Below are 25,414 nucleotides of genomic sequence, written 5' to 3' on the forward strand. Positions count from 1 at the left end.
CGTTACGGAGATGTTTAGCAAACTCAAGTGGCAGACTCTGCAAGAGAGGCGCTCTGCATCGCGGTGTAGCTTGCTCGCCAGGTTTCGAGAGGGTGCGTTTCTGGATGAGGTATCGAATACATTGCTTCCCCCTACTTATACCTCCCGAGGAGATCACGAATGTAAAATTAGAGAGATTAGAGCGCGCACGGAGGCTTTCAGACAGTCGTTTTCCCCGCGAACCATACGCGACTGGAACAGAAAAGGGAGGTAATGACAGTGGCACGTAAAGTGCCCTCCGCCACACACCGTTGGGTGGCTTGCGGAGTATAAATGTAGATGTAGATGTAGACTCTATTGCTTAAGAAGCCTTCCATCCACTTACGTATCTGTAAACTTATTCCATATGCTCGTACCTTGTTTAACAGCCTGCAATGGGGTACCGTGTCAAATGCTTTCCGGAAATCTAGAAATACGAAATCAGTGGAGTGATGCTGTGACCACGAAGCATAAATTGCTGATAAATGGGGCGCACTGTTTTCAGCGATATATCGCGGCTCTTCTCTCTACCCCGGATGACCATCGTCAGCAAATGTGGCTGTGACTTGGGTAGAAGTCCATTTCTTCCACCGTCTCGGAGAAGCACAAAGGTGTTACTACTGCCGCCACGGTGTGGGGAACAATCGGGCATGACTTGCGGTCGCCGGTCCTGGAAGTAACTGAAGGAACCCTGACGGCACAACGGTATGTTGGAGAGACTAAACGAATAGCATCCGGCCACACTACACCACTAACATTGCCATATCCAGTTTAGTATACCGACCCCGTGAAGATAAGAGAGAAATACGTCACCATTCATTTCGGCTTGCTACACAAATCACACATTCGCAAAATAATTGTAGAAAAACAAGAGAACCTATGTTCGTTTCGTCTAAGGCATAGCGCTGTGCAAATGACATAAAAATACTCTTCCTCGTTGGGCTACCCTTTACCGAAAGCTAGAGGCAATCATCAATCGACGCTGTTGTTAAGAGAGCGAGTACTGCGCGCATCGTCCTTTGTGCTGAGGCCCCGCTGGTAAAGAGAGGAAGTTTTGAAATGACGTAACTGCAGATCGTTAGCCGCTTCCATCCACACCTGACACAGCAGCAAAAACAAGCAAACCCCAGGCTATTCCATTACACGCACTGGTATTCCGTCGAACAGGTGTTCCACGTAGAAGGATTTCTTGATCGCTAGTGGTACAGATATTACGTGCTAAAATTCATCCATTTAAAACAACGCTAACATACACCTTGTCACCAACGTAACAGGTAAAGCGGTTTGGTACTTACCGTACAGTAGCCTACAGCATTCTTTCCCACACGAAAAACTATAACGACATAAATGTACAGTTGTAAGAAAATGAAACACCTACAGCCGCGTCCTTATGTTGTCATTTATTGTGTAACGACCAGTTTCAGCGCTTCAGTGCACCATCTTCAGGCCTTAGTTAATGCTGAAGGGGCTATCACAATATATACGATGCACCACTCGTCAACAACTGGTCTACGCAGGCTACCTGTACCTGTGAAGTCGTGTCTCCAGCCATCGACTGGCAAGAAATGCCAGTGGGCTAAGATGATATCATTGTTAGTTTTCTTCTTGTGTCGTTATTTATCATGACTCCGGTGAACGAAGCTATCTCATGTATAGTGGCCATTTTCTCAGCAGATATTGTGGAGTCATTCAGACATTGCCTCACCACAACCTGTTTTCAATAGAATAAAAATTTTTTTCCCCAACAGATTAACTGGTCTGGCTACTGGCAGTCGTTTTAGTCCGGCTGTGTCCAGTTTGTTTATAGAGACCTTTGACCAATCGGCATTGCAGACTGACAGTAACAGATCAGCCAGGTGGTACCGCTATGTCGATGATACTTTCGTAGTATGGACGCACGCTGTCTTCCTGATACATCTCACCAGTATCAATCCGCCGGCCGCTGTGGCCGAGCGGTTCTAGGCGCTTCAGTCCGGAACCGCGCTGCTGCTACAGTCGCAGGTTCGATTCCTGCGTCTGGCATGGATGTGTGTGGTGTTCTTAGGTTAGTTAGATTAAAGTAATTCTAAGTTCTAGGGGACTGATGACGTCAGATGTTAAGTCCCATAGTGCTCAGAGCCATTTTTTTAAATCCGAAAACCGAGTTTACTGTGGAGACGGAGAATACGGCCAACTGAATTTTTTGGATGTGTTATCAAGTGAGGGGTCGGGATTTTCGGCCGTATGGTAAATAGGAAAGCCACGCATACTGAACGTTATCTTCATTAAGATTCTAACCACCACCCCAGATATAAAACAGGTGTGATTAAAACCTTGGTAAATATGTCGTACCAAAATTTGGGAGCCGACTTATTTAAAAGACGAGGTTGAACATCTACGGTCGACTTTCAAGAACAATGGTTATCCTATAGGGAGACAGATAGAGCACTTCTCCCTAAGGAGAACATCAGAATCAACCCGAGGGGAAAGTTTTCCTTCCGTTCATTAATAGTATTACGGAACGCATTGGGAGCGTCTTGAGCAAGAATGGTGTGGAAACTATCCTCAGACGGACCTTGGAAATGAAAGAATGTTTAAGATTGCCAAACATATACTAAAACCTTTGGACTCATCTATATTAGTGCCACGAAAATAAGTATTAACACCCGTCTGGTAGAACACAAGATGACTTTCCCCCTGGGATATAATGATAAATCGCCGGCCGAAGTGGCCGTGCGGTTAAAGGCGCTGCAGTCTGGAACCGCAAGACCGCTACGGTCGCAGGTTCGAATCCTGCCTCGGGCATGGATGTTTGTGATGTCCTTATGTTAGTTAGGTTTAACTAGTTCTAAGTTCTAGGGGACTGATGACCTCAGCAGTTGAGTCCCATAGTGCTCAGAGCCATTTTTATAATGATAAATCGGCGATAGGAACATGTGTACCAAGAGGGTGATCATCACCTAAAATTCAATAATACGAACGTCATATGGAAAACATGGCATTATCATGCGTGCATGTGTGGAGAGGCTATTAATATCTGTAAACACAATAATAATTTTAACAGAGAGGGAGAAGGTGTTAAATTAGATAAAATTTGGATGTCAACGTTGCACTGTAAGAATGACGATCGATTACTTTCAATCGAAGATGTAGGCATTACCAGAAAAAATCCCGCCTCATGATGGACTGTAGAGCGCCGATATACACTACTGGCCATTAAAATTGCTACACCAAGAAGAAATGCAGATGATAAACGGGTATTCATTGGACAAATATATTATACTAGAACTGACATGTTATTACATTTTCACGCAATTTGGGTGCATAGATCCTGAGAAATCAGTACCCAGAACAACCACCTCTGGCCGCAATAACGGCATTCATACGCCTGGGCATTGAGTCAAACAGAGCTTGGATGGCGTCTACAGGTACAGCTGCCTATGCAGCTTCAACACGATACCACAGTTCATCAACAGTAGTGACTGGCGTATTTTGAGGAGCCAGTTGCTCGGCCACCATTGACCAGACGTTATCAATTGGTGAGAGATCTGGAGAATGTGCTGGCCAGGGCAGCAATCAAACATTTCTGTATCCAGAAAGGCCTGTAAAGGACCTGCAAGATGTGGTCGTGCATTATCCTGCTGAAATGTAGGGTTTCGCAGGTAACGAATGAAGGGTAGAGGCACGGGTCGTAACACATCTGAAATGTAACGTCCACTATTCAAAGCGCCGTCAAGGCGAACAAGAGGTGACCGAGACGTGTAACCAATGGCACCCCATACCATCACGCCGGCAGATACGCCAGTATGGCGACGACGAATACACGCTTCCAATGTGCGTTCACGGCGATGTCGCCAAATACGGATGCGACCATTATGATGCTGTAAACAGAAGCTGGATTCATCCGAAAAAATGACGTTTTGCCGTTCATGCACCCAGGTTGGTCGTTGAGTACACCATCGCAGGCGAACGATCCGTTACAGCCACGCGGATAAGATACCTCTCATCTCGACTGCTGGTGATACGAGACCGTTGGGATCCAGCACGGTGTTCCGTATTACCCACCTGAACCCGCCGATCCATATCCTGCTAACAGTCATTGGATCTCGACTAACGCGAGCAGCAATGTCGCGATACGATAAACCGCAATCGCGACAGGCTACAATCCGACTTTTATCATAGTTGGAAACGTGATGGTACGCATTCCTCCTCCTTACACGAGGCGTCACAACAACGTTTCACCAGGCAACGCCGGTCAACTGCTGTTTGTGTATGAGAAATCGGTTGGAAACTTTCCCGATGTCAGCACGTTGTAGGTGTCGCCACCGGCGCCAACCTTGTGTGAATGGTTGTGAACAGCTAATCATTTGCATACCACAGCGTCTTCTTCCTGTCGGTTAAATTTCGCGTCTGTAGCACGTCATGTTCGTAGTGGAGCAATTTTAATGGCCGCCGGTGTGAGCGGCGCTCCCTCGGGTTGTGGTTACAGTTCACCGCTTTACCTCTGAAGGTGTCTCCCACACTCGGAGAGGAAACCTTAGGAGAAAGTTTTATACATCGACCACAGCGTGTCAGCTCAGAAGTTTCAAGTGAAGTCAGTGCAGGTCGTGAAAGCTTACACTGTACGACTCCGATTAAACTCGTGCAAACTTCAGGCGCTGTGGAGACGAGAAGACACGCAATAAAGTTGGAGGAGACGGGAGGTGTAGGTGGCTGCTGGAGTTGGCGGCCGGTAATTGGTGGCCGTGTTCTGTGCAGTCGGCAAACAGACTCATTAGCTCGGCCGGAGCCGCCCTGCTGGAGCCGCAGTAATCCTGCCGTGCCGCCCGCCAGCAGTGGCTGGTGTTGTGTGGTGTCGTGTTGCGTGCCGCGGTGGGAGTGGCTGCGGCTCACACTCCCTCACTACCTGCAGAGGCAGCTTCCAGACCAGCCGGTCCCTGGACCTCGTCCCACGCAACTCCAGCCTAATCCTTCTCCAGCGATCGCTAAGCTCGTGGCTACCTGTGCGCTCGTTGACGTAGGCTTTTCCGCAAACGCTGGCGGAATCCGAATTCTTCTGGCAAAATTTCAGAGAGAAGTGAAGCTGTGGCGGCGAATCGGTCAAGAAGGAACACTTGCTCGGGAAAGGCAAGGTTCCCAGGTCCCAGTCCCAATCTAGCACACAACTTGAATCCGCCAGAAAGTTAAAAAATTTCGCAGTTTTATCAGGGATATTTTCTTAGCATTATCTGGTGACTCGTTACGGAATTATTACATTTTATTTCTTACCCTAATTTATCTTTCAATCTGCATGGCACTCTGAAAATATCTGCACTACAACGGAAATGTCAAATGGTTCAAATGGCTCTGAGCACTATGGGGCTTGACATCTGAGGTCATCAGTCCCCTAGAACTTAGATCTACTTAAACCTAGCTAACCTAAGGACATCACACACATCCATGTCCGAGGCAGGATTCGAACCTGCGACCGTAGCAGTCCCGCGGTTCCGGACTGAGCGCCTAGAACCGCTAGACCACCGCGGCCGGCACGGAAATGTCGATGACACGCACCGTGTGCCTTGTTTTTGAAACAACTTTTTCCATTTACCCGTGGTATTTGCTGTCGGCAATGTACGAGGGTAGTCCCAAAAGTAAGGTCACCTATTTTTTTATAAGTACATGGATCTGTTTATTTCTACAGTGGTTTACATCAGTTTACAGCCTGAACATTTAGCTATTTTCGAGAGATCACCATTTCTGTCGATGCACTTTTGTAGACGCTGTGGCAGTTTTTGTATGCCCATGTCATACCAGCTCGCCTCTTCTTTCACCTCGTCGTCTGAGCTGAATCACTGGGAGCACAATTGACGGTGACAGGTACTGTGGGACTCTGAAAAAACTCAAACGGGCAATTAAAAAACGGAGAAGAGGAATGTTGAGCAAGGGCGTACACATTCTCCATGACAACGCTCGCCCACACATCGCTCGGCAAACCGTTGCTCTCCTGCAACAGTTTCAGTGGAACATAATCACCCACCCACCCTATAGTCCTGACTTGGCGGCCAGTGACTATCACCTGTTTCCTAGGTTAAAAGAACATATGGCCGGAAAGCGATTCAGCTCCGACGACGAGGTGAAAGAAGAGGTTCATAACTTTCTGAACAGCATGGCGGCGAGCTGGTATAACATGGCCATACAGAAACTACCACAGCGTCTACAAAAATGCATCGGCAGAAATGGTGATTCTGTCGAAAAATAGCTAAATGTTCAAGCTGTAAACTGATGTAAACCATCGTAAAAATAAACAGGTCTATGTACTTATAAAAAAAATAGGAGACCTTACTTTTGGGATTACCCTCATAATTCCTACTTAAACCTTGATCCCAGGACACCAAATTTTAATAAATGCAAGATCCATGTTAGAATATGGACACAGAGAACGACAGTAGCGCTCGTACTGGCCTGGCAATGAACTTACGATACGGGGAAAATGTGGTTCGAAAATCCATATTCTTGCTTTGCGAAAAGTTAGCATTAGATAAAGGTATTTTCGATTAATGCTTTGTGGATGGGCCTGGTAGTCTTGTGATAAAGTGTGAACACCGAAAGTTTTTTTGTTACTTTCCAAACTAATATATTCGAAAAACCTCAGTCAAAAACTATGATTAATTTATCGTAGTTGGGCTCACAGTTATGTAAAATTTTGTAAATAAATGAGATCGTGGTCGCCTTTTGACTGTAAGGTTTCCTTTTTTTTATTATTTTTTTTTTTGTAAAACCCAACAATACTGGAATTTTGTCCGTGTGGCCGTTATCAAGTGCAAATAATTTTGCCTTAGCAGTGTCAAAGCCTAAATATCATCTGACATCACAGAGAAGCTAGTTTTATCGCAAAGTTATCCTGATTACGACTTTCTTGTTTGTATTACACTCTTTAAATTGCATTATAAACACAGACGAAAAAGCACCACAACACACAGAAGGAGTCGTGCGTCATAAACGAAAGTTGCTAGGCGTATTTCTACATATGAAAGATAATATTTACTCAAATTTCTCGACAGTAGCGAAGAAGTGGCGCTAGTGGCGCCACTACGAGCTTGAAAATTAGTTTTGCTTTCAACACACGCTGTGAGGGTCGTAAGCTGGCTGGCTCTGAGCACTATGGGACTCAACATCTTAGGTCATCAGTCCCCTAGAACTTAGAACTACTTAAACCTAACTAACCTAAGGACATCACACACACCCATGCCCGAGGCAGGATTCGAACCTGCGACCGTAGCAGTCCCGCGGTTCCGGACTGCAGCGCCAGAACCGAGGGTCGTAAGCGTTTGTTACCTTCGAGATAGATCGATGCGAGTTGATGTCAGTCAAGAATGCCTTAAAAGCGACAAAGACGCCATTACAAACACTTCACTGAGTTTGAATGAGGTCGTGTAATGGGCTACGAGAAACTGGATGTTTCTTCTGCGACTTTCCAGAAAGACGTATTGATGTACCAGCGTTTCACATTTGCAATAGCTTATCTCGCGCTTACATTAACCTGTGATCCTGTAATGTCTTATCTTGACAAATGTATTCTATAAATTTCATTCCCCTACATTAATTATTTTTTGGAGTTGCAATTTGTTTTCCGTCAGTGTTTCAGTACCAGCTGCCTTCGTAATCAGTCCACTTCAGTTTCCATCTGCTCTGGAGAGATAAACAGCTTCCAATCCGATCCCTTTCACTGTTGATTATCTCTCCGTATTTCAATACGTGTGCCACTCATTTTCACAGTAATTATGTTCAAAAAATGTTCAAATGTGTGTGAAAACTTATGGGACTTAGCTTCTAAGGTCATCAGTCCCTAAGCTTACACACTACTTAACATAAATTATCCTAAGGACAAACACACACATCCATGCCCGAGGGAGGACTCGAACCTCCGCCGGGACCAGCCGCACCACAGTAATTGATATTCGCTGCACACTGGACAACTGTCTTTTCTTCCTGCGTGAAACCACAAGAAGAACGATTTCGCAGGCAGGCTTACACAATGCACAATCACTCACGGATTAAAGCCAAAATCTGTTTTCTCACCAGATTTTGAAAGAACATGTGCTCAGAAATGGCTGCAATTTAGTCATCAAAAACTGTCTAGGTAATCACTTTTCTACGAGAGTCACGACACACCTAAATAAAGTGTCTCCTGCAACAAATTCGTTCTCATTTATGTTAGTAAGACATTGGTAATTCCTGCATTCTGGCTGCGAGGCATTTGCTGATTTCGGTAGTATCTGCAGAAACCAGCACGCTTTCAGGAAACAGGCGTCATGTGACACACGGCTGGCCCTCTTTGTGCATGATATACAACAGGCTCTGGATACCGGCTCCCAGATTGATCCCACATTCCTCGACTTTTGAAAGGCGTTCGACTCAGTTCTTTTCTGTCGCTTGTCCCAAAAAGTGCGCATTTACGGTCTATCCGATGACATATGCGGTTGGATAGAAAGTTTCCTAACAGACAGAGAGCAGTATGTCGTCGTGAATGGGGAGACTTCAACAGAAACAAGCGTAACTTCAGGTGTGCCCCAGGGCAGCGTAATAGGTCCTCTGCTTTTTACGATTTACATAAACGAACTGGTTGATGGTATTCACAGCGGCTTTAGACTGTTTGCTGATGATGCTGTAGTCTACAGGAAAGTAGTATCACACGAAAGTTGTGAACAAATCAATCAGGATTTGCAGAAAATAAATGCTTGGTGTATTGACTGGCAGTTATCTCTCAATATTAGTAAGTGTAACCTACTGCGTATAACAAGGCGAAAATCCCCATTAAGGTACGAGTACAAAATAAATGACCCGTCTCTGGAAGCGGTAACATCCGTCAAGTATCTGGGTGTGACTATTCGAAATGATCTCAAATGGAATGATCAGATTACAAAAGTAAAGGGTAAGTCGAACTCTAGACTGCGGTTTATTGGTAGAATCCTGAAGCGATGCCGTCCTTCAACAAAGGATATTGCTTTCAATACGTTAGTTCGTCCAGTCTTAGAGTATTGTTCGTCTGTATGGAACCCTTACCAGTTGAGTCTGATTCAAGAGATTGATCCAAAGAAGAGAGGCAAGATTCATGACTGGTACATTTATCCATCATGATAGCGTTACAAAACTCATAGAAAGTGGGACACACTTGCAGATAGACGACGCGCTAAACGGAAGGGGCTGCTCACTAAATTCCAAAATCCGATCTTCGTCTTGGATGTAGAGCATATACTATTACCACCAACTTTCAAATCGCACAATGATCACCAATCAGAGATAAGGGAAATTAGAGCTCGAACTGAGGCGTTCAGACAATCCTTTTTCCCTCGCGCGATCGGCGAGTGGAACAGAGGGCGGGGGGAATATGACTTTGGCGCGAATAGTGCCCTCCGCCACACACCACTAGCGGAGTATATATGTAGATGTAGATATATGTCGCTCAAAACTTCTTTTAGTACCCAAAGTCATCCTTTTCCTTGGCGCTCTCATCCTTAAAGCATTGCCATGATCATGACTTCAGCGTAAAAGTGCAAAATGAAGATCAGTTATTCTAGCCAGGCGTTACTTTCAGACTGCTGGTGTTAATCAAAGCGTTTGACTCAGAAACATTACGGAAATCGTGTTCTATGAACGATAAAGTGCGTTTCGTTAAAATATCCTATTATCCACTAGTCATATACTCAACACTGTAAAAATAGTAAAGCTGGCGTTGGGGATCCTGTCACTATTCTGACTATTTCTGTTCACAGAGGACATGGTGCAGCGTAACCGCAGATGCTTCCGGTATGACCTTGATCTACGGTTGAACGCCACGGATCGTAACGGTATCCACAGCGACATTCAGTGAACGTATACTTTTACAGATGACTAGAATAGGTTACTGGAAACTAATTTCGTCGAAGGAAAGCTTACAATTTTCTTCTGTAGTTAATCTGTAACTAATACTGAGAAAGTAGTTTTACGATAGTTCTTGAAAGTAATTATGAAAATGATACAGACGGACTGTACTTTGACTCAGGTGATAAAAAGACTCGACATTAAAAACAAAGTAGCTAAGTTTGTGACTACTTTTTGTGTATCAATTAAAAACAGATCACATCCAATGAAATCTGTCAAAGGAATGAGGTGCGACGCTTGACCACGAAACATTTCCGTCAAAACACAAACAGGACCGAAGGGAAGATGAAGCTGAATAATGGAAGCGTTTTTTAGGAGCGACCCTTATACAACTTACGTGTTGCGTTACGCCGTATAATTCGATGCAGCATTCAGATTTACTAATGTCTTATTTTTTGCGTAACTATTTTCGGATGGTCTTAGAACGGTCTTCACAGTTTACCCGTTATTAGCAATGGGCAAATTCCGATTGTTAGAGAGATTATCTCCGTAATGCGTTTTCTGGTGTTACAAGAACCAACAGCAGCCTTACTTTAAGCCAGAACCCAAGCAGATCAGAAGAAGCCAACTGTTCACCACGATAATCTGCACGGGTCACGAGAGCTTACCTACGAAGGAAATTCCACAAACACTGCCGTCGCAGCTTTCCCGTTGCACCACAGAGAACTCGCGCCAGAGGTGTTCTTCAGGATGACTGCAGCCGTACCAGTAAGCACTCGGCACTACGCGGACACGCAATCACGGGCACAACACACAGCGCGGTGTCACTTTGCACGCCCCCGATGTTCACAGCAACGAGGTTGCCTAGCGACTGACGTACGCCAACACACCTGTGGCTGGCGACGGCGGAGCGCCAACCGGCGGAAGCCGAAAGCTGCGCGTCTGCTGCGCGCATGCGCAGACGGCGCGCGTCCCGCACCTCTCACCTGGGCGGCGAACTGCCGCGGCGCTTTTTAATTAGGCCTGCCGGTGGCTGTGGCCGGCGAAACAAGAGGCCGTTGTTGTGTGTCTGCGGAGAGAATGGGAGGCGCGACGGCCACTATGGAAAGCGAGGAGGTGGCCCACTTGTGGCAGGCACGCTACGGCGGAACGCCGACCCATTACTGGTGCGCGATATCGCTGCCAGACACATCTGCGTAATTATACAGAGCACTCCATCCGCCCCTTTCGGTCGACTTTTGAGCTGGGTTTCCACACGCAATGAAAAGCTGCTCGTGAACAGCCTTACATCTACATCTACATCTACATGGTTACTCAGCAATTCAAAGTGCTTGGCAGAGGGTTCATCGAACCATTTTCGACATCTACATCTACATCCGTACTCCGCAAGCCACCTGATGGTGTGTGGCGGAGGGTACCTTGAGTACCTCTATCGGTTCTCCCTTCTATTCCAGTCTCGTATTGTTCGTAGAAAGAAGGATTGTCGGCATGCCTCCGTGCGGGCTCTAATCTCTCTGATTTTATCCTCATGGTCTCTTCGCGAGATAGACGTAGGAGGGAGCAATATACTGCTTCACTCCTCGGTGAAGGTATGTTCTCGAAACTTCAACAAAAGCCCGTACCGAGCTACTGAGCGTCTCTCCTGCAGAGTCTTCCACTGGCGTTTATCTATCATCTCCGTAACGCTTTCGCGATTACTAAATGATCCTGTAACGAAGCACTCTGCTCTCCGTTTTTGGATTGCATTTCCTTAGGATTCTTCCAATGAATCTCAGTCTGGCATCTGCTTTACCGACGATCAACTTTATATGATCATTCCATTTTAAATCACTCCTAATGCGTACTCCCAGATAATTTATGGAATTAACTGCTTCCAGTTGCTGACCTGCTATTTTGTAGCTAAATGATAAGGGATCTTTCTTTATATGTATTCGCAGCACGTTACACTTGCCTACATTGAGATTCAATTGCCATTCCCTGCACCATGCAGATCCTCCTGCATTTCAGTACAATTTTCCATTGTTACAACCTCTCGATACACCACAGCATCATCCGCAAAAAGCCTCAGTGAACTTCCGATGTCATCCACAAGGCCAAGGTCAAGGTTTCATACTACTTCTCTACCATTCCACTCTCGAATGGCGCGTGGGAAAAAGGAACACTTAAATCTTTCCGTTCGAGCCCCGATTTCTCTTATTTTACTATGATGATCATTTCTCCCTACGTAGGTGGGTGTCAACAAAATATTTCCGCATTCGGAACAGAAGTTGGTGATAGAAATTTCGTAAATAGATCTCGCCGCAAAGAAAACCGCCTTTGTTTCAGTGACTGCCACCCCAACTCGCGTATCATATCAGTGACACTCTCACCCCTAAAAAATGGTTCATATGGCTCTGAGCACTATGGGACTTAACATCTGTGGTCATCAGTCCCCTAGAACTTAGAACTACTTAAACCTAACTAACCTAAGGACATCACACACATCCATGCCCGAGGCAGGATTCGAACCTGCGACCGTAGCGACCACGCGGTTCCAGACTGAAGCGCCTGTAACCGCACGGCCACACAGGCCGGCTCTCATCCCTATTGCGCGATAACACGAAACGAGCTGCCCTTCTTTGCACTTTTTCTACGACCTCTGTCAGTCCTACCTGGTAAGGATCCCATATCACGCAGCTATATTCCAGCAGAGGACGGACAAGTGTAATGGAGGCTGTTTCTTTAGTGGGGCTGTCGCACCTATCTAAGTGTTCTGCCAACAAAGCGCAGTCTTTGTTTCGCCTTCCCCACAATATTATCTATGTGGTATTTTCAATTTAAGTTGCTCGCACTTGTAATTCCTAGGTATTTAGTCGAACTGACAGCCCTTAGATTTGTGTGATTTATCGTATACCCAAAATTTATCGGATTTCTTTTAGTACCCATGTGGATGACCTCGCACTTTCCTTTGTTTAGTGCCAACTGCCACTTTTCGCACCATACAGAAATTCTCTCTAGATCATTTTGTAATTGGAATTGATCGTCTGATGATTTTACTACACGGTAAATTACAGCGTCATCTGCAAACAATCTAAGGGGGCTGCTCAGATTATCACCTAGATCATTCATGTAAATCAGGAACAGCAGAGGGCCTGTGACACTACCTTGCGGAACGCCAGATATCACTTCTACTCGATGATTTACCGTCTATCACTACGAACTGTGACCTCTCTGAGAGGAAATCACCAATCCAGTCACACAACTGAGACGACACTCCATATGCACCCAATCTGATTAATAGTCGCTTGTGAGGAACGGTATCAAAAGTCTTCTGGAAATCTAGGAATATGGAGTCGATCTGAGATGTCGACAGCACTCATTACCTCATGGGAATAAAGAGCTAGTTGTGTTGCACAACAACGATATTTTCTGAATCCGTGTTGGTTATGTGTCAATAAGTCGTTGTCTTCAAGATGATTCATAATGTTCGAGTACAGTATATGCTCCAAAATCCTGCCGCAAATTGAGGTCAGTGGTATGGGTCTGTAATTCAATAGGTTACTCCTATTTCCTTTCTTGAATATTGGTGTGACCTGTGCTACTTTCCAGTCTTTAGTGAGAGACCTTTCGTCAAGTGAGCGGTTGCATATGATTTGCTAAGAAAGACGCTATTGTGTCTGCATACTCTGAAAGGAATCTGATTGGTATACCATCTGGACCGCAAGACTTGCCTTTCTTGAGTGATTTGAGTTGTTCCGCAAGACCTAAGATATCTACTTTTATGTCACTCATGTTAACAGCTGTTCTGGTTTCGAATTCTGGAATATTTACTTAGTCTTCTTTCGTGAAGGAATTACGGAAAACTGTGTTTAGTAACTCCGCTGTATTGGCACCATCATCGTTAACATTTCCATTGCTTTCGCGCGGTGACGGTATTGACTGTTTTTTGCCACTGGTGTACTTTACATGCGACCAGAATCTCTTTGGGTTTTCTACCATATTTTAAGACAATGTTTCATTGCGGAAACTATAAAAAGCATCTCGCATGGAGTCCGCATTAAATTTCGAGCTTCCGTGAAACTTAGCCGGTCTTGGGGATTTTGTGTTCTTCTGAATTTGGTTTGGCTTACCACGGCACATGCCATCCAGCTGGCCTGTCGAAACACCCTACTGGCTCATTTCATGCCAGCTAGATTAAACGCTGTTTAACTAATTGATCTCCATGCAATAAACGTCATTTGCTATCCAACGATTTCATGTTATGTTAATGGAAGCTGTCCAAGCAACAATGGACAAAGGATCGGTGCGTTTCCATGTGGCATAAAGGCCAACACTACACTGCTATCCAACCAGTGTCTACAAAATTCACCCTGGTTTCTAAACTTTCAAGGGAGTGGAAAGCTGATAACTGTGCTGGTACGAATGTGTGTCAGTCATGGTCAAAGAACAAGTCTGACAATAAAACTGAAGCACCCAGAAGGGTGGCGAGAGTGGAGGGTGGGGGTGAAAACGAAACGAAATGAGATGGAGTGTGATGTTATTTTAGTGATTACAAAATCAAAATAAATTCGCAAAGAACGTGGCTTTCTGAGCCCATTTATCAATACGACGTTGGAACCCTTGTGGATTGGATGCATGCTTTGATTCTGAATTAGGATGCAAAGTTCCTTCGAACATGCATGCGTGTCCAAAGGAACGGGCACTGCGGCGACTACAGCCGTCACGTATTCGCATTTGCGAATATGGACAACCATCAACTGTAGCATGGAATCACGACAATGGAAAGTTGTGGCGGACCGAGACTCGTGTCTGTATTTCCTTTTTATAGCGAACGGTCGCCCTACCATTTGACTATCCCTGCACGACTCACAGCCACTTGTGTGTAGAGCCTGTCCTCGTACATCCATTATGTATAATCCCGCACAGGCGAGGCATTGTACTTGAATATACTTATATAGATATGGTGTCTGCTCTTTAGGACATGTACGAAAGAACAGACATCATTGATGACCTGCAGCCATTTAGAACGAAATTCGAATACCTTCAGCTGCTGACGGGCGTTGATATATATCAGCGGGGACAGGTGAAAATGTGTGCCCCGACTGGGACTCGAACCCGGGATCTCCTGCTTACGTGTCAGACGCACTATCCATCTCAGCCACCGAGAGCACAGACAATAGTGCGACTGCAGGGACTATCTCGCGCATGCCTCCCGCGAGACCCACATTCTCACCTTATATGTCGACACACTGCATTCGTAGTATCCCTCCCTAACACAATCATTACTCGTGGAAGACACTCTTACCAAGTTCCGTACGAATTCGGGTAAAATGCAGATATGTATATTTCCAGAACATTTCCGAAAGAACAGACACCATATCCATATAAGTATACACACTTTGGCCATTAAAATTGTTACACCACGAAGATGACGTGCAACAGACGCGACATTTAACCGACAGGAAGAAGATGCTGTGATATGCAAATGATTAGTTTTTCAGAGCATTCACAAAAGATTGGCGACGGTGGTGACACCTACAACGTGCTCACAAGAGGGAAGTTTCCAACCGATTTCTCATACACAAACAGCAGTTGACCGGCGTCGCCTGGTGAAACGTTGTTGTGATGCCTCGTGTAAGGAGGAGAAATGCGTACCATCACGTTTCCGACTTTGATAAAGGTCGGATTGTAGCCTATCGCGATTGCGGTTTATTGTATCGCGACACTGCTGCTCGCGTTGGTCGAGATCCAACGACTGTTAGCAGAATATGGAATCGGTGGGTTCAGGAGGGTAATACGGAACGCCGTGCTGGATTCCAACGGCCTCGTATCACTAGCAGTCAAAATTACAGGCATATTTTCCGCATGGCTGTAACGGATCGTGCAGCCACGTCTCGATCCCTGAGTCAACAAATGGGGACGTTTGCAAGACAACAACCATCTGCACGAACAATTCGACGACGTTTGCACCAGCGTGTACTATCAGCTCGGAGACCGTGGCTGCGATTACCCTTGACGCTGCATCACAGACAGGAGCGCCTGCGATGGTGTACTCAACGACGAACCTGGGTGCACGAATCGCAAAACGGCAGTTTTTGAGATGAATCCAGGTTCTGTTTACAGCATCATGATGGTCGCATCCGTGTTTGGCGACATCGCGGTGAACGCTCATTGGAAGCGTGTATTCGTCATCGCCCGGCGTGATGGAATGGGGTGCCATTGGTTACACGTCTCGGTCATCTCCTGTTCCCAATGACGGCACTTTGAACAGTGGACGTTACATTTCAGACGTGTTACGACCCGTGGCTCTACCCTTCATTCGATCCCTGCGAAGCTCTACATTTCAACAGGATAATCCACGACCGCATGTTGCAGGTCCTGTACGGGCCTTTCTGGATACAGAAAATGTTCGACTGCTGCCCTGGCCAGCACATTCTCCAGATCTCTCACCAATTGGAAACGTCTGGTCAATGGTGGCCGAGCAACTGGCTCGTCACAATATGCCAGTCACTACTCTTGATGAACTGTGGTATCGTGTTGAAGCTGCATGTCAGTTCTAGTATAGTATATTTGTCCAATGAATACCCGATTATCATCTGCATTTCTTCTTGGTGTAGCAATTTGAATGGCCAGTAGTGTAGTTCTGGCAATACCGGCCATGACCTTCTTCTGTGCGGATGCGCAAATATTACCCGAACTCTTAGAGGACTTGGTAAGAATGTCTTCCATGAGTGATGAGTGTGTTGGGTAGGGACACTACGAATGTTGTGTGTGGACATATAAGGTGAGAATGTGGGCGTCGCACTATCGTCTGTGCCCTCGGTGGCTCAGACTCATAGAGTGTCTGCCCTGTAAGCAGGAGATCGCGGGTTCGAGTTCCGGTCGGACCACACATTTTTACCTGTCCCCGTTCATATGTATCAACGCCCGTCAGCAGCTGAAGGTATTAATATATAATTCTAATTTCACTTGAAACTCGCTTGGATGCATGTCCAAAAGTACCTAGCGTCGTAACTTGGAACGTCACAGGATCTGCAGCATCGAGCACAAGACACAGCGCGGTGTCACTTTTCACGCCCCCGACGTTCACAGCAACGACGCAGGGCAGGCGACTTTCAAGTAAAATGATACGGAAATTTGGGATTGGTCGGGTGTCGTGCACGGATAGCCAAATGGTAAGGCGACCCCTCGCGATAAGTGGGAAGTCTGGGTTCGAGTCCCGGTCCTAAAAACGACAGTAATGTCAACCAACTGTAGGAATATAACGGCTTAATAGAAAGAAATGTTTAAAAATTTATCATTGTTAATAATTTAAATAAATACATATGTTTACAAAAAAAAGGTCCGGCACAAATTTTCAGTGTCGTCTTTCCATTTTAGTGTCCTGCTGGCCAAGGGAGTAGTTCAACATCACGCATATAAATCAAAGAGACTCGAGCCACGTGTGAACGAGCTATAAAATGACTCTTATCTTAATAATATGAATATTTATATATGTGTTTGGAGAGAGAGAGAGAGAGATTGATTTTGATTGAGACTTTACTTTAAGTCGTAACTGGTACCTGAATTTTGGTTGCTGCCTCCTTAAATGGTCAGCTTCTGCACCAGTGGGTGATGTATTATAATTTGGAGGAAATTCTTGTTCTTTAAGATTTAAAGTACGACTCTGTTGGTTACTTGGCCGTTTCGCGGATAGCTCTGAGCCCAAGTTTTCGTAGCTTATCATACCTAAGGGATCACTGTTGTAAGTAAATAAGATCAAACAGCAATCTGCTTTTCGTGAGAAAATGAGATTGCTTGGCACACAAACTTCCTTCAAACTGCATGTCCTGCTACATCAAAGTTGGTCAGTGGAGTTCAGCACCATACTATTGTACAAGAACATAATCCAATTACTGTAATTAAGAAGTTATGAGAGGTTGGTGCGGATTAAATGAAAACTATAGAGAATGCATTTCTTTCCCTGTATTTTAGTGAAATTTGTGCACTTACAATTCTGTCGATTGATAGACGGCTACGACAATAAAGTTCACTTCCTTTTCCAAAAACAAGATATTTCTATTCTTCACTTCCAGAAAATTTGTATAAATAAATGTTTGGCAACTCTCACACATACTTTACTCGGTTTTATCAGTAAAATATCAATTTTCATTAAATGTGAAAATATGTTCTGTGCGCGGTCTAGCAACACGTCCTCTTTCCACAAGATACAGATTAACAATCCTCTTTTCTTAATAAATCAATTGTCTTTTTTTTAATTTTAGAGTCCATATTCAAAGATTCACAACTACTATAGTTGCGGAGATTGCGCGCTAAAGAGTTTCTTGCTGTCCAGCTGCGCTTCGCTTCACTTCAAGTACTTTTTGAATCACATTTACATTTACGGTATTTACCTGTACATACATTACTGAGATTCTCAGAATAAAATCAGGCACAAATTAGTTAAAAAAATGGGCAGTGAGGCTCACATAACATTACAGAGCATTGTACCGTTGGAAACTGTCACCACAATGCTGCAGCATGAGAGGCAACACAGGAGGAGATGGATTATCAGAGTGTTCTCTCAATCAGCACCTACTGCGATCTGAAGCCGTATCTGATGGTCCCCCACACCTTGACGACAGGAGCAACATCGCCGTGCCCGTCTAAAACACTGGAAGAATTTGGACCTCTCCTCAAGTCGCCGCCATACAGGTATTCACCGATGACGGCCGTCCGTCGTACCGCAGAATGTCTGTTCTTCGCTGAACTCATCAGCAGTCCAGGTTTCCCGGGCACAGCACTATTCCAAATGCAGCCGTTTGTGTTGTGATATTAACGACTGCCTACACATGGGATAGTAATCCCCTGGTCTGGTTGCTTCTAATCTCCCACTAATGAAGAGGAACAATACACAGTGTTGCAGGGAGTCCATTACTCTTTCTCGGATGGCGAGGTCACACGCGAGGAGGTTACGATGTTTTCGGTGCGATCCTCCTTTGTGGTGGCCAGAGGTGGTCTACCGGAAACTCCACGACTACGCCTGCCCTCACATTCCCACGCAATCCAACATCGAGTGATTGTCACAACCGAATACCCCACAAATCTTAATACTGACCACTTCGACCAACTGATCAAATGGAGAGTCCAAATGACACCCTCTTCGAACCGTTATGCCGATAACGCTAACAAGAGTACGCGGCATATGTGTGTCCTTCACACCAATCACCCAACGTCTGACGTTGTTCACGCATCTTATATAGGCTACTTTACCAGGCATGGTAACACCGCTAAACAGGAACAACACTATTGCTCCCTGGCGGCCATTCTACCTGTCATTTGTATATTGTGGCGTGATAGGAACTGGTATAGGCATGCGTATTCAGATGGAGATGTATGTAAACAGGCAGAATACGGCGCTGCGGTAGGCAACGCCTATATGATACAACAAGTGTCTGGCGCGGTTGTTAGATCAGATACTTCTGCTACAGTGGAAGTTAATCAAGATTTAAGTGAGTTTGAACGTGGTTTTATAGTCGGCGCTCGAGCGATTGGACACAGCATCTCCGCGGTAGCGATGGAATGGGGATTTTCCCGTACGATCATTTCACGAGGGTCCTGTGAATTTCAGGAATCTGGTAAAACATCAAATCTCCGACATCCCTGCGGCCGGAAAAGGATTCTGCAACAACGGGACCAACAACGACTGAAGAGAATCGTTCAACGTGACAGAAGGGCAACCCTTTTCAATGCTGGACCATCAACGTGTCAGCGTGCGAACCATTCAAAGCTGGCCGAAGTGGCCGTGCGGATAAAGGCGCTGCAATCTGGAACCGCAAGACCGCTACGGTCGCAGGTTCGAATCCTGCCTCGGGCATGGATGTTTGTGATGTCCTTACGTTAGTCAGGTTTAACTAGTTCTAAGTTCTGGGGGACTAATGAACTCATCAGTTGAGTCCCATAGTGCTCAGAGCCATTTGAACCATTTTTTGAACCATTCAACGAAACATCGTTGGTATGGGCTTTCGGAGCAGAAGGCCCACACGTGTACCCTTGATGACTGCACGACACGAAGCTTTACGCCTCGCCTGGGCCCGTCAACAACGACATTGGACTGTTGATGACTGGAAACATGTTGGGTGGTCGGAGGAATATCGTTTCAAATTGTATCGAGCGGGTGGACGTGTACAGGTTTGGAAACAATCTCATGATCCATGGCCCCTGCATGTCAGTACGGGACTGTTGAATCTGGTGGAGGCTCTGTAGTGGAGTGGAACATGTGCATTTGGAGTGACAATGGGACCCCTGATACGTCTAGATATGACACTAATGGATGACATGTACGTAGGCACCCTGTCTGATCACCTGCATCCATTCATGTCCATTGTGCATTCCGACGGACTCGGGCAATTCAAGCAGGACAGTACGTCACACCACACGTCCAGAATTGCTGCAGAGTGGTTCCACGAACACTCTTCTGAGTTTTAACACTTCCGCTGGCCACCAGACTCCCCAAACATGGACATTATTGAGCACAACTTCCAACGTGCTGATCAAAAGATCTCCACCCTATCGCACTCTTACGGATTTATGGACGCACTTTTGCGTATCCGCGGGGGCCTACACGATATTGGGCAGGTGTACCAGTTTCTTTGGCTTTTCAGTGTATAATCGCCAATGGTGTCGACGTATATGGAGTTACACTGACATTTTACCACATCTTCTGGCTGCTTCAATTTTCTTGCAGGCACTGTACTTTGGAGGAGACTTCTTTTTCTGCAGCAACGATGTAGGAGAGATATTCTTTTAATCAAAAATACGAAAAAACGGAAAATAAAATTTCTCGTTTACGTTTCGTCCTGGAGCTGAACACAAATATAGTCACCAATCTTACATTTTGGAACGCCGCTGCGAGCATCCAACGTGTTTTTTTATGATAGACCTTTTCCGAGGAATGCTCGAAGTACGTCTTTATAAATGTCTGGACCGGCGGAAATGGCTTGGGGTCTAGATTAGTGACGCATGGTAACTTGTGCTGTGTCTCCTACGTCGTCCGCGTGGGAAACGCATGTCGGTGCCTTTCAGGCGAGTGGAGAGCAGTCAGACGGCCGGCTCTGTGAGGACGGATGGCACTTGGCGGCGGCCGAGAAAACACGCGAGGCACTCGCGGCGTCTCGAGTTTCCGTGGGAAGCTCAGCAGGCCCTCGAGAAACCCGAGGGTCGGCAGCGCTCACTGACGTTCAGGAAGCTACTGTGTGCGTGGCCTCTTAGGTCTTACTGCAGTCTGTCAGTTCTCTCAAGTGAAGAAAGACGGCCTATTGGCGGTACCCACCGTTCACGTTTCTAACGCATGTAGCAGCAAAACTAAGGAGAAAACCTCCAGTTTACCGGGTACCACGTAGTTTTAACAGGTACACAGCTATTTTACACTACTGGCCATTAAAATTGCTACACCAAGAAGAAATGCAGATGATAATCGGGTATTCATTGGACAAATATATTATACTCCAACTGACACGTGATCACATTTTCACGCAATTTGGGTGCATAGATCCTGAGAAATCAGTACCCAGAACAACCACCTCTGGATGTAATAACGACCTTGATACGCCTGGGCATTGAGTCACACAAAGCTTGGTTGGCGTGTACAGGTACAGCTGCCCATGCAGCCTCAACACGATACCACAGTTCATCAAGAGTAGTGACAGGCGTATTGTGACGAGCCAGTTGCCCGGCCACCATTGACCAGAAGTTTTCAACTGGTGAGAGATCTGGAGAATGTGGTGGCAGGGCAACAGTCGAACATCCAGAAGGCCCGTACAGGACCTGCAGCATGCGGTCGTGCATTATTCTGTTGAAATGTAGTGTTTCGCAGGGATCGAATGATGGGTAGAGCCACGGGTCGTAACACATCTGACATGTAACGTCCACTGTTCAAAGTGCCGTCAATGCGAACAAGAGGTGACCGAGACGTGTAACCAATGGCACCCCATACCATCACGCCAGGTGATACGCCAGTATGGCGATGACGAATTCACGCTTCCAATGTGCGTTCACCGAGATGTCGCCAAACACGGACTCGACCATCATGATGCTGTAAACAGAACCTGGATTCATCCGAAAAAATGACATTTTGTGATTCGTGCACCCAGGTTCGTCGTTGAGTACACCATCGCAGGCGCTCCTGTCTGTGATGCAGCGTCAAGGGTAACCGCAGCCGTGGTCTCCGAGCTGATAGTCCATGCTGCTGGAAACGTCGTCGAACTCTTCGTGCATATGGTTGTTGTCTTGCAACCGTCCCCATCTGTTGACTCAGGGATCGAGACGTGGCTGGACGATCCGTTACAGCCGTGCGGATAAGATGCCTGTCATCTCGACTGCTAGTGATACGAGGCCGTTGGGATCCAGCACGGCGTTCCGCATTACCCTCCTGAACCCACCGATTCCATATTCTGCTAACAGTCATTGGATCTCGACCAACGCGAACAGCAATGTCGCGGTTAAGACAGGCTCAGCCATGGTAATTGGATGTCTCTATAGGCCCCCTGGCTCAGCAGCTGTTGTGGCTGAGCACCTGAAGGATAATTTGGAAAATATTTCGAGTAGATTTCCCCACCATGTTATAGTTCTGGGTGGAGATTTTAATTTGCCGGATATAGACTGGGAGACGCAAACGTTCATAATAGGTGGCAGGGACAAAGAGTCCAGTGAAATTTTTTTAAGTGCTTTATCTGAAAACTACCTTGAGCAGTTAAACAGAGAACCGACTCGTGGCGATAATATATTAGACCTTCTGGTGACAAACAGACCCGAACTATCTGAAACAGTTAACGCAGAACGGGGAATCAGCGATCATAAAGCGGTTACGGCATTATGATTTCAGCCGTAAATAGAAATATTAAAAAAGGTAGGAAGATTTTTCGGTTTAGCAAAAGTGACAAAAAGCTGATTGCAGAGTACCTGACGGCTCAACACAAAAATTTTGTCTCAAGTACAGATAGTGTTGAGGATCAGTGGACAAAGTTCAAAACCATCGTACAATATGCGTTAGATGAGTATGTGCCAAGCAAGATCGTAAGAGATGGAAAAGAGCCACCGTGGTGCAACAACCGAATTAGAAAACTGCTGCGGAAGCAAAGGGAACTTCACAGCAGACATAAACATAGCCAAAGCCTTGCAGACAAACTAAAATTACGCGAAGCGAAATGTAGTGTGAGGAGGACTATGCGAGAGGCGTTCAATGAATTCGAAAGTAAAGTTCTTTGTACTGACTTGGCAGAAAATCCTAAGAAATTTTGGTCTTATGTCAAAGCAGAAGGTGGATCAAAACAAAATGTCCAGGCACTCTGTGACCAAAATGGTATTGAAACAGAGGATGACAGACTAAAGGCCGAAATACTACATGTCTTTTTCCAAAGCTCTTTCACAGAGGAAGACTGCACTGTAGTTCCTTCTCTAGATTGTCGTACAGATGACAAAATGGTAGATATCGAAATAGACGACAGAGGGATAGGGAAACAATTAAAATCGCTCAAAAGAGGAAAGGCTGCTGGACCTGATGGGATACCAGTTCTATTTTACACAGAGTACGCGAAGGAACTTGCCCCCCTTCTTCCAGCGGTGTACCGTAGGTCTCTAGAAGAGCGTAGCGTTCCAAAGGATTGGAAAAGGGCACAGGTCATCCCCGTTTTCAAGAAGGGACGTCGAACAGATGTGCAGAACTATAGACCTATATCTCTAACGTCGATCAGTCGTAGAATTTTGGAACACGTATTATGTTCGAGTATAATGACTTTTCTGGAGACTAGAAATCTACTCTGTGGGAATCAGCATGGGTTTCGAAAAAGATGATCGTGTGAAACCCAGCTCGCGCTATTCGTCCACGAGACTCAGAGGGCCATAGACACGGGTTCACAGGTAGATCCCGTGTTTCTTGACTTCCGCAAGGCGTTCGATACGGTTCCCCACAATCGTTTAATGAACAAAGTAAGAGCATATAGACTATCAGACCAACTGTGTGATTGGATTGGAGAATTCCTGGATAACAGAAAGAAGCATGTCATTCTCAATGGAGAGCAGTCTTCCGAAGTGAGGGTGATTTCAGGTGTGCCGCAGTGGAGTGTCATAGGACCGTTGCTATTCACAATATACATAAATGACCTTGTGGATGACATCGGAAGTTCGCTGAGGCTTTTTGCAGATGATGCTGTGGTGTATCGAAAGGTTGTAACAATGGAAAATTGTACTGAAATACAGGAGGATCTGCAGCGAATTGACGCACGGTGCAGGTAATGGCAATTGAATCTCAATGTAGACAAGTGTAATGAGCTGCGAATACATAGAAAGATAGATCCCTTATCATTTAGCTACAAAATAGCAGGTCAGCAACTGGAAGCAGTTAATTCCATAAATTATCTGGGAGTACGCATTAGGAGTGATTTAAAATGGAATGATCATATAAAGTTGATCGTCGGTAAAGCAGATGCCAGACTGAGATTCATTGGAAGAATCCTAAGGAAATGCAATCCAAAAACAAAGGAAGTAGGTTACAGTACAGTTGTTCGCCCAGTGCTCGAATACTGCTCAGGAGAGTGGGATGCGTTCCAAAAAATGGTTCAATTGGTCTGAGCACTATGGGACTTAACATCTGTGGTCATCAGTCCCCTAGAACTTAGAACTACTTAAACCTAACTAACTTAAGGACAGCACACACATCCATGCCCGAGGCAGGATTCGAACCTGCGACCGTAGCAGTCGCGTGGCTCCGGACTGAGCGCCTAGAACCGCTCGGCCACCACGGCCGGCTGATGCGTTCCAGATAGGGTTGATAGAAGAGATAGAGAAGATCCAACGGAGAGCAGCGCACTTCGTTACAGGATCATTTAGTAATCGCGAAAGCGTGACGGAGATGATAGATAAACTCCAGTGGAAGACTCTGCAGGAGAGACGTGCAGTAGCTCGGTACGGGCTTTTGTCAAAGTTTCGAGAACATACCTTCACCGAAGGGTCAAGCGGTATATTGCCCCCTCCTGCGTATATCTCGCGAAGAGACCATGAGGATAAAATCAGAGAGATTAGAGCCCGCACGGAGGCATGCCGACAATCCTTCTTTCCAAGAACAATACGAGACTGGAAAAGAAGGGAGAACCGATAGAGGTACTCAGGGTACCCTCCGCCACACACCGTCAGGTGGCTTGCGGAGTATGGATGTAGATGTAGATACGATAAACCGCAATCGCGATAGGCTACAGTGCGACCTTTATCAAAGTCGGAAACGTGATGGTACGCATTTCTCCTCCTTACACGTGGCATCACAACAACGTTTCACCAGGCAACGCCGGTCAGCTGCTGTTTGTGCATGAGAAATCGGTTGGAAACTTTCCTCATGTCAGCACGACTGGAGAGAATCGTTCACCGTGGCAGTGGTGCAACCCTTCCGCGAAGTGCTGCAGATTTCAATGCTGGGCCATCAGCAAGTGTCAGCGTGCGAACCATTCAACGAAACATCATCGATATGGGCTTTCGGAACCGAAGGCCCATTCGAGTACTCTCGATGACTGCACGACACAAAGCTTTACGCATCGCCTGGGTCGTCATCACCGACATTGGACTGTTGATG

General features: G+C 45.9%; 1 protein-coding gene across 5 annotated transcripts in view; it reads right to left on the reverse strand.

Moving 5' to 3' along the window:
• Window positions 1-25,414, reverse strand: part of LOC124790108 (rab11 family-interacting protein 4) — a 965,431-nt gene that overhangs the window by 510,121 nt on the left and 429,896 nt on the right. The window contains exon 1 of one of the 5 annotated variants that reach the window (XM_047257682.1): window positions 10,506-10,707. The exons of the other annotated variants lie outside the window; for them this stretch is intronic. The gene's annotated coding sequence lies outside the window, so the exon portion shown is untranslated. Of the gene's footprint in view, window positions 1-10,505; window positions 10,708-25,414 lie in introns of those variants that run through there. 5 annotated transcript variants of the gene reach the window in all.

The sequence above is a fragment of the Schistocerca piceifrons genome, chromosome 3, assembly GCF_021461385.2.
Source record: "Schistocerca piceifrons isolate TAMUIC-IGC-003096 chromosome 3, iqSchPice1.1, whole genome shotgun sequence".
Classification (NCBI taxonomy): Eukaryota; Metazoa; Arthropoda; class Insecta; order Orthoptera; family Acrididae; genus Schistocerca; species Schistocerca piceifrons.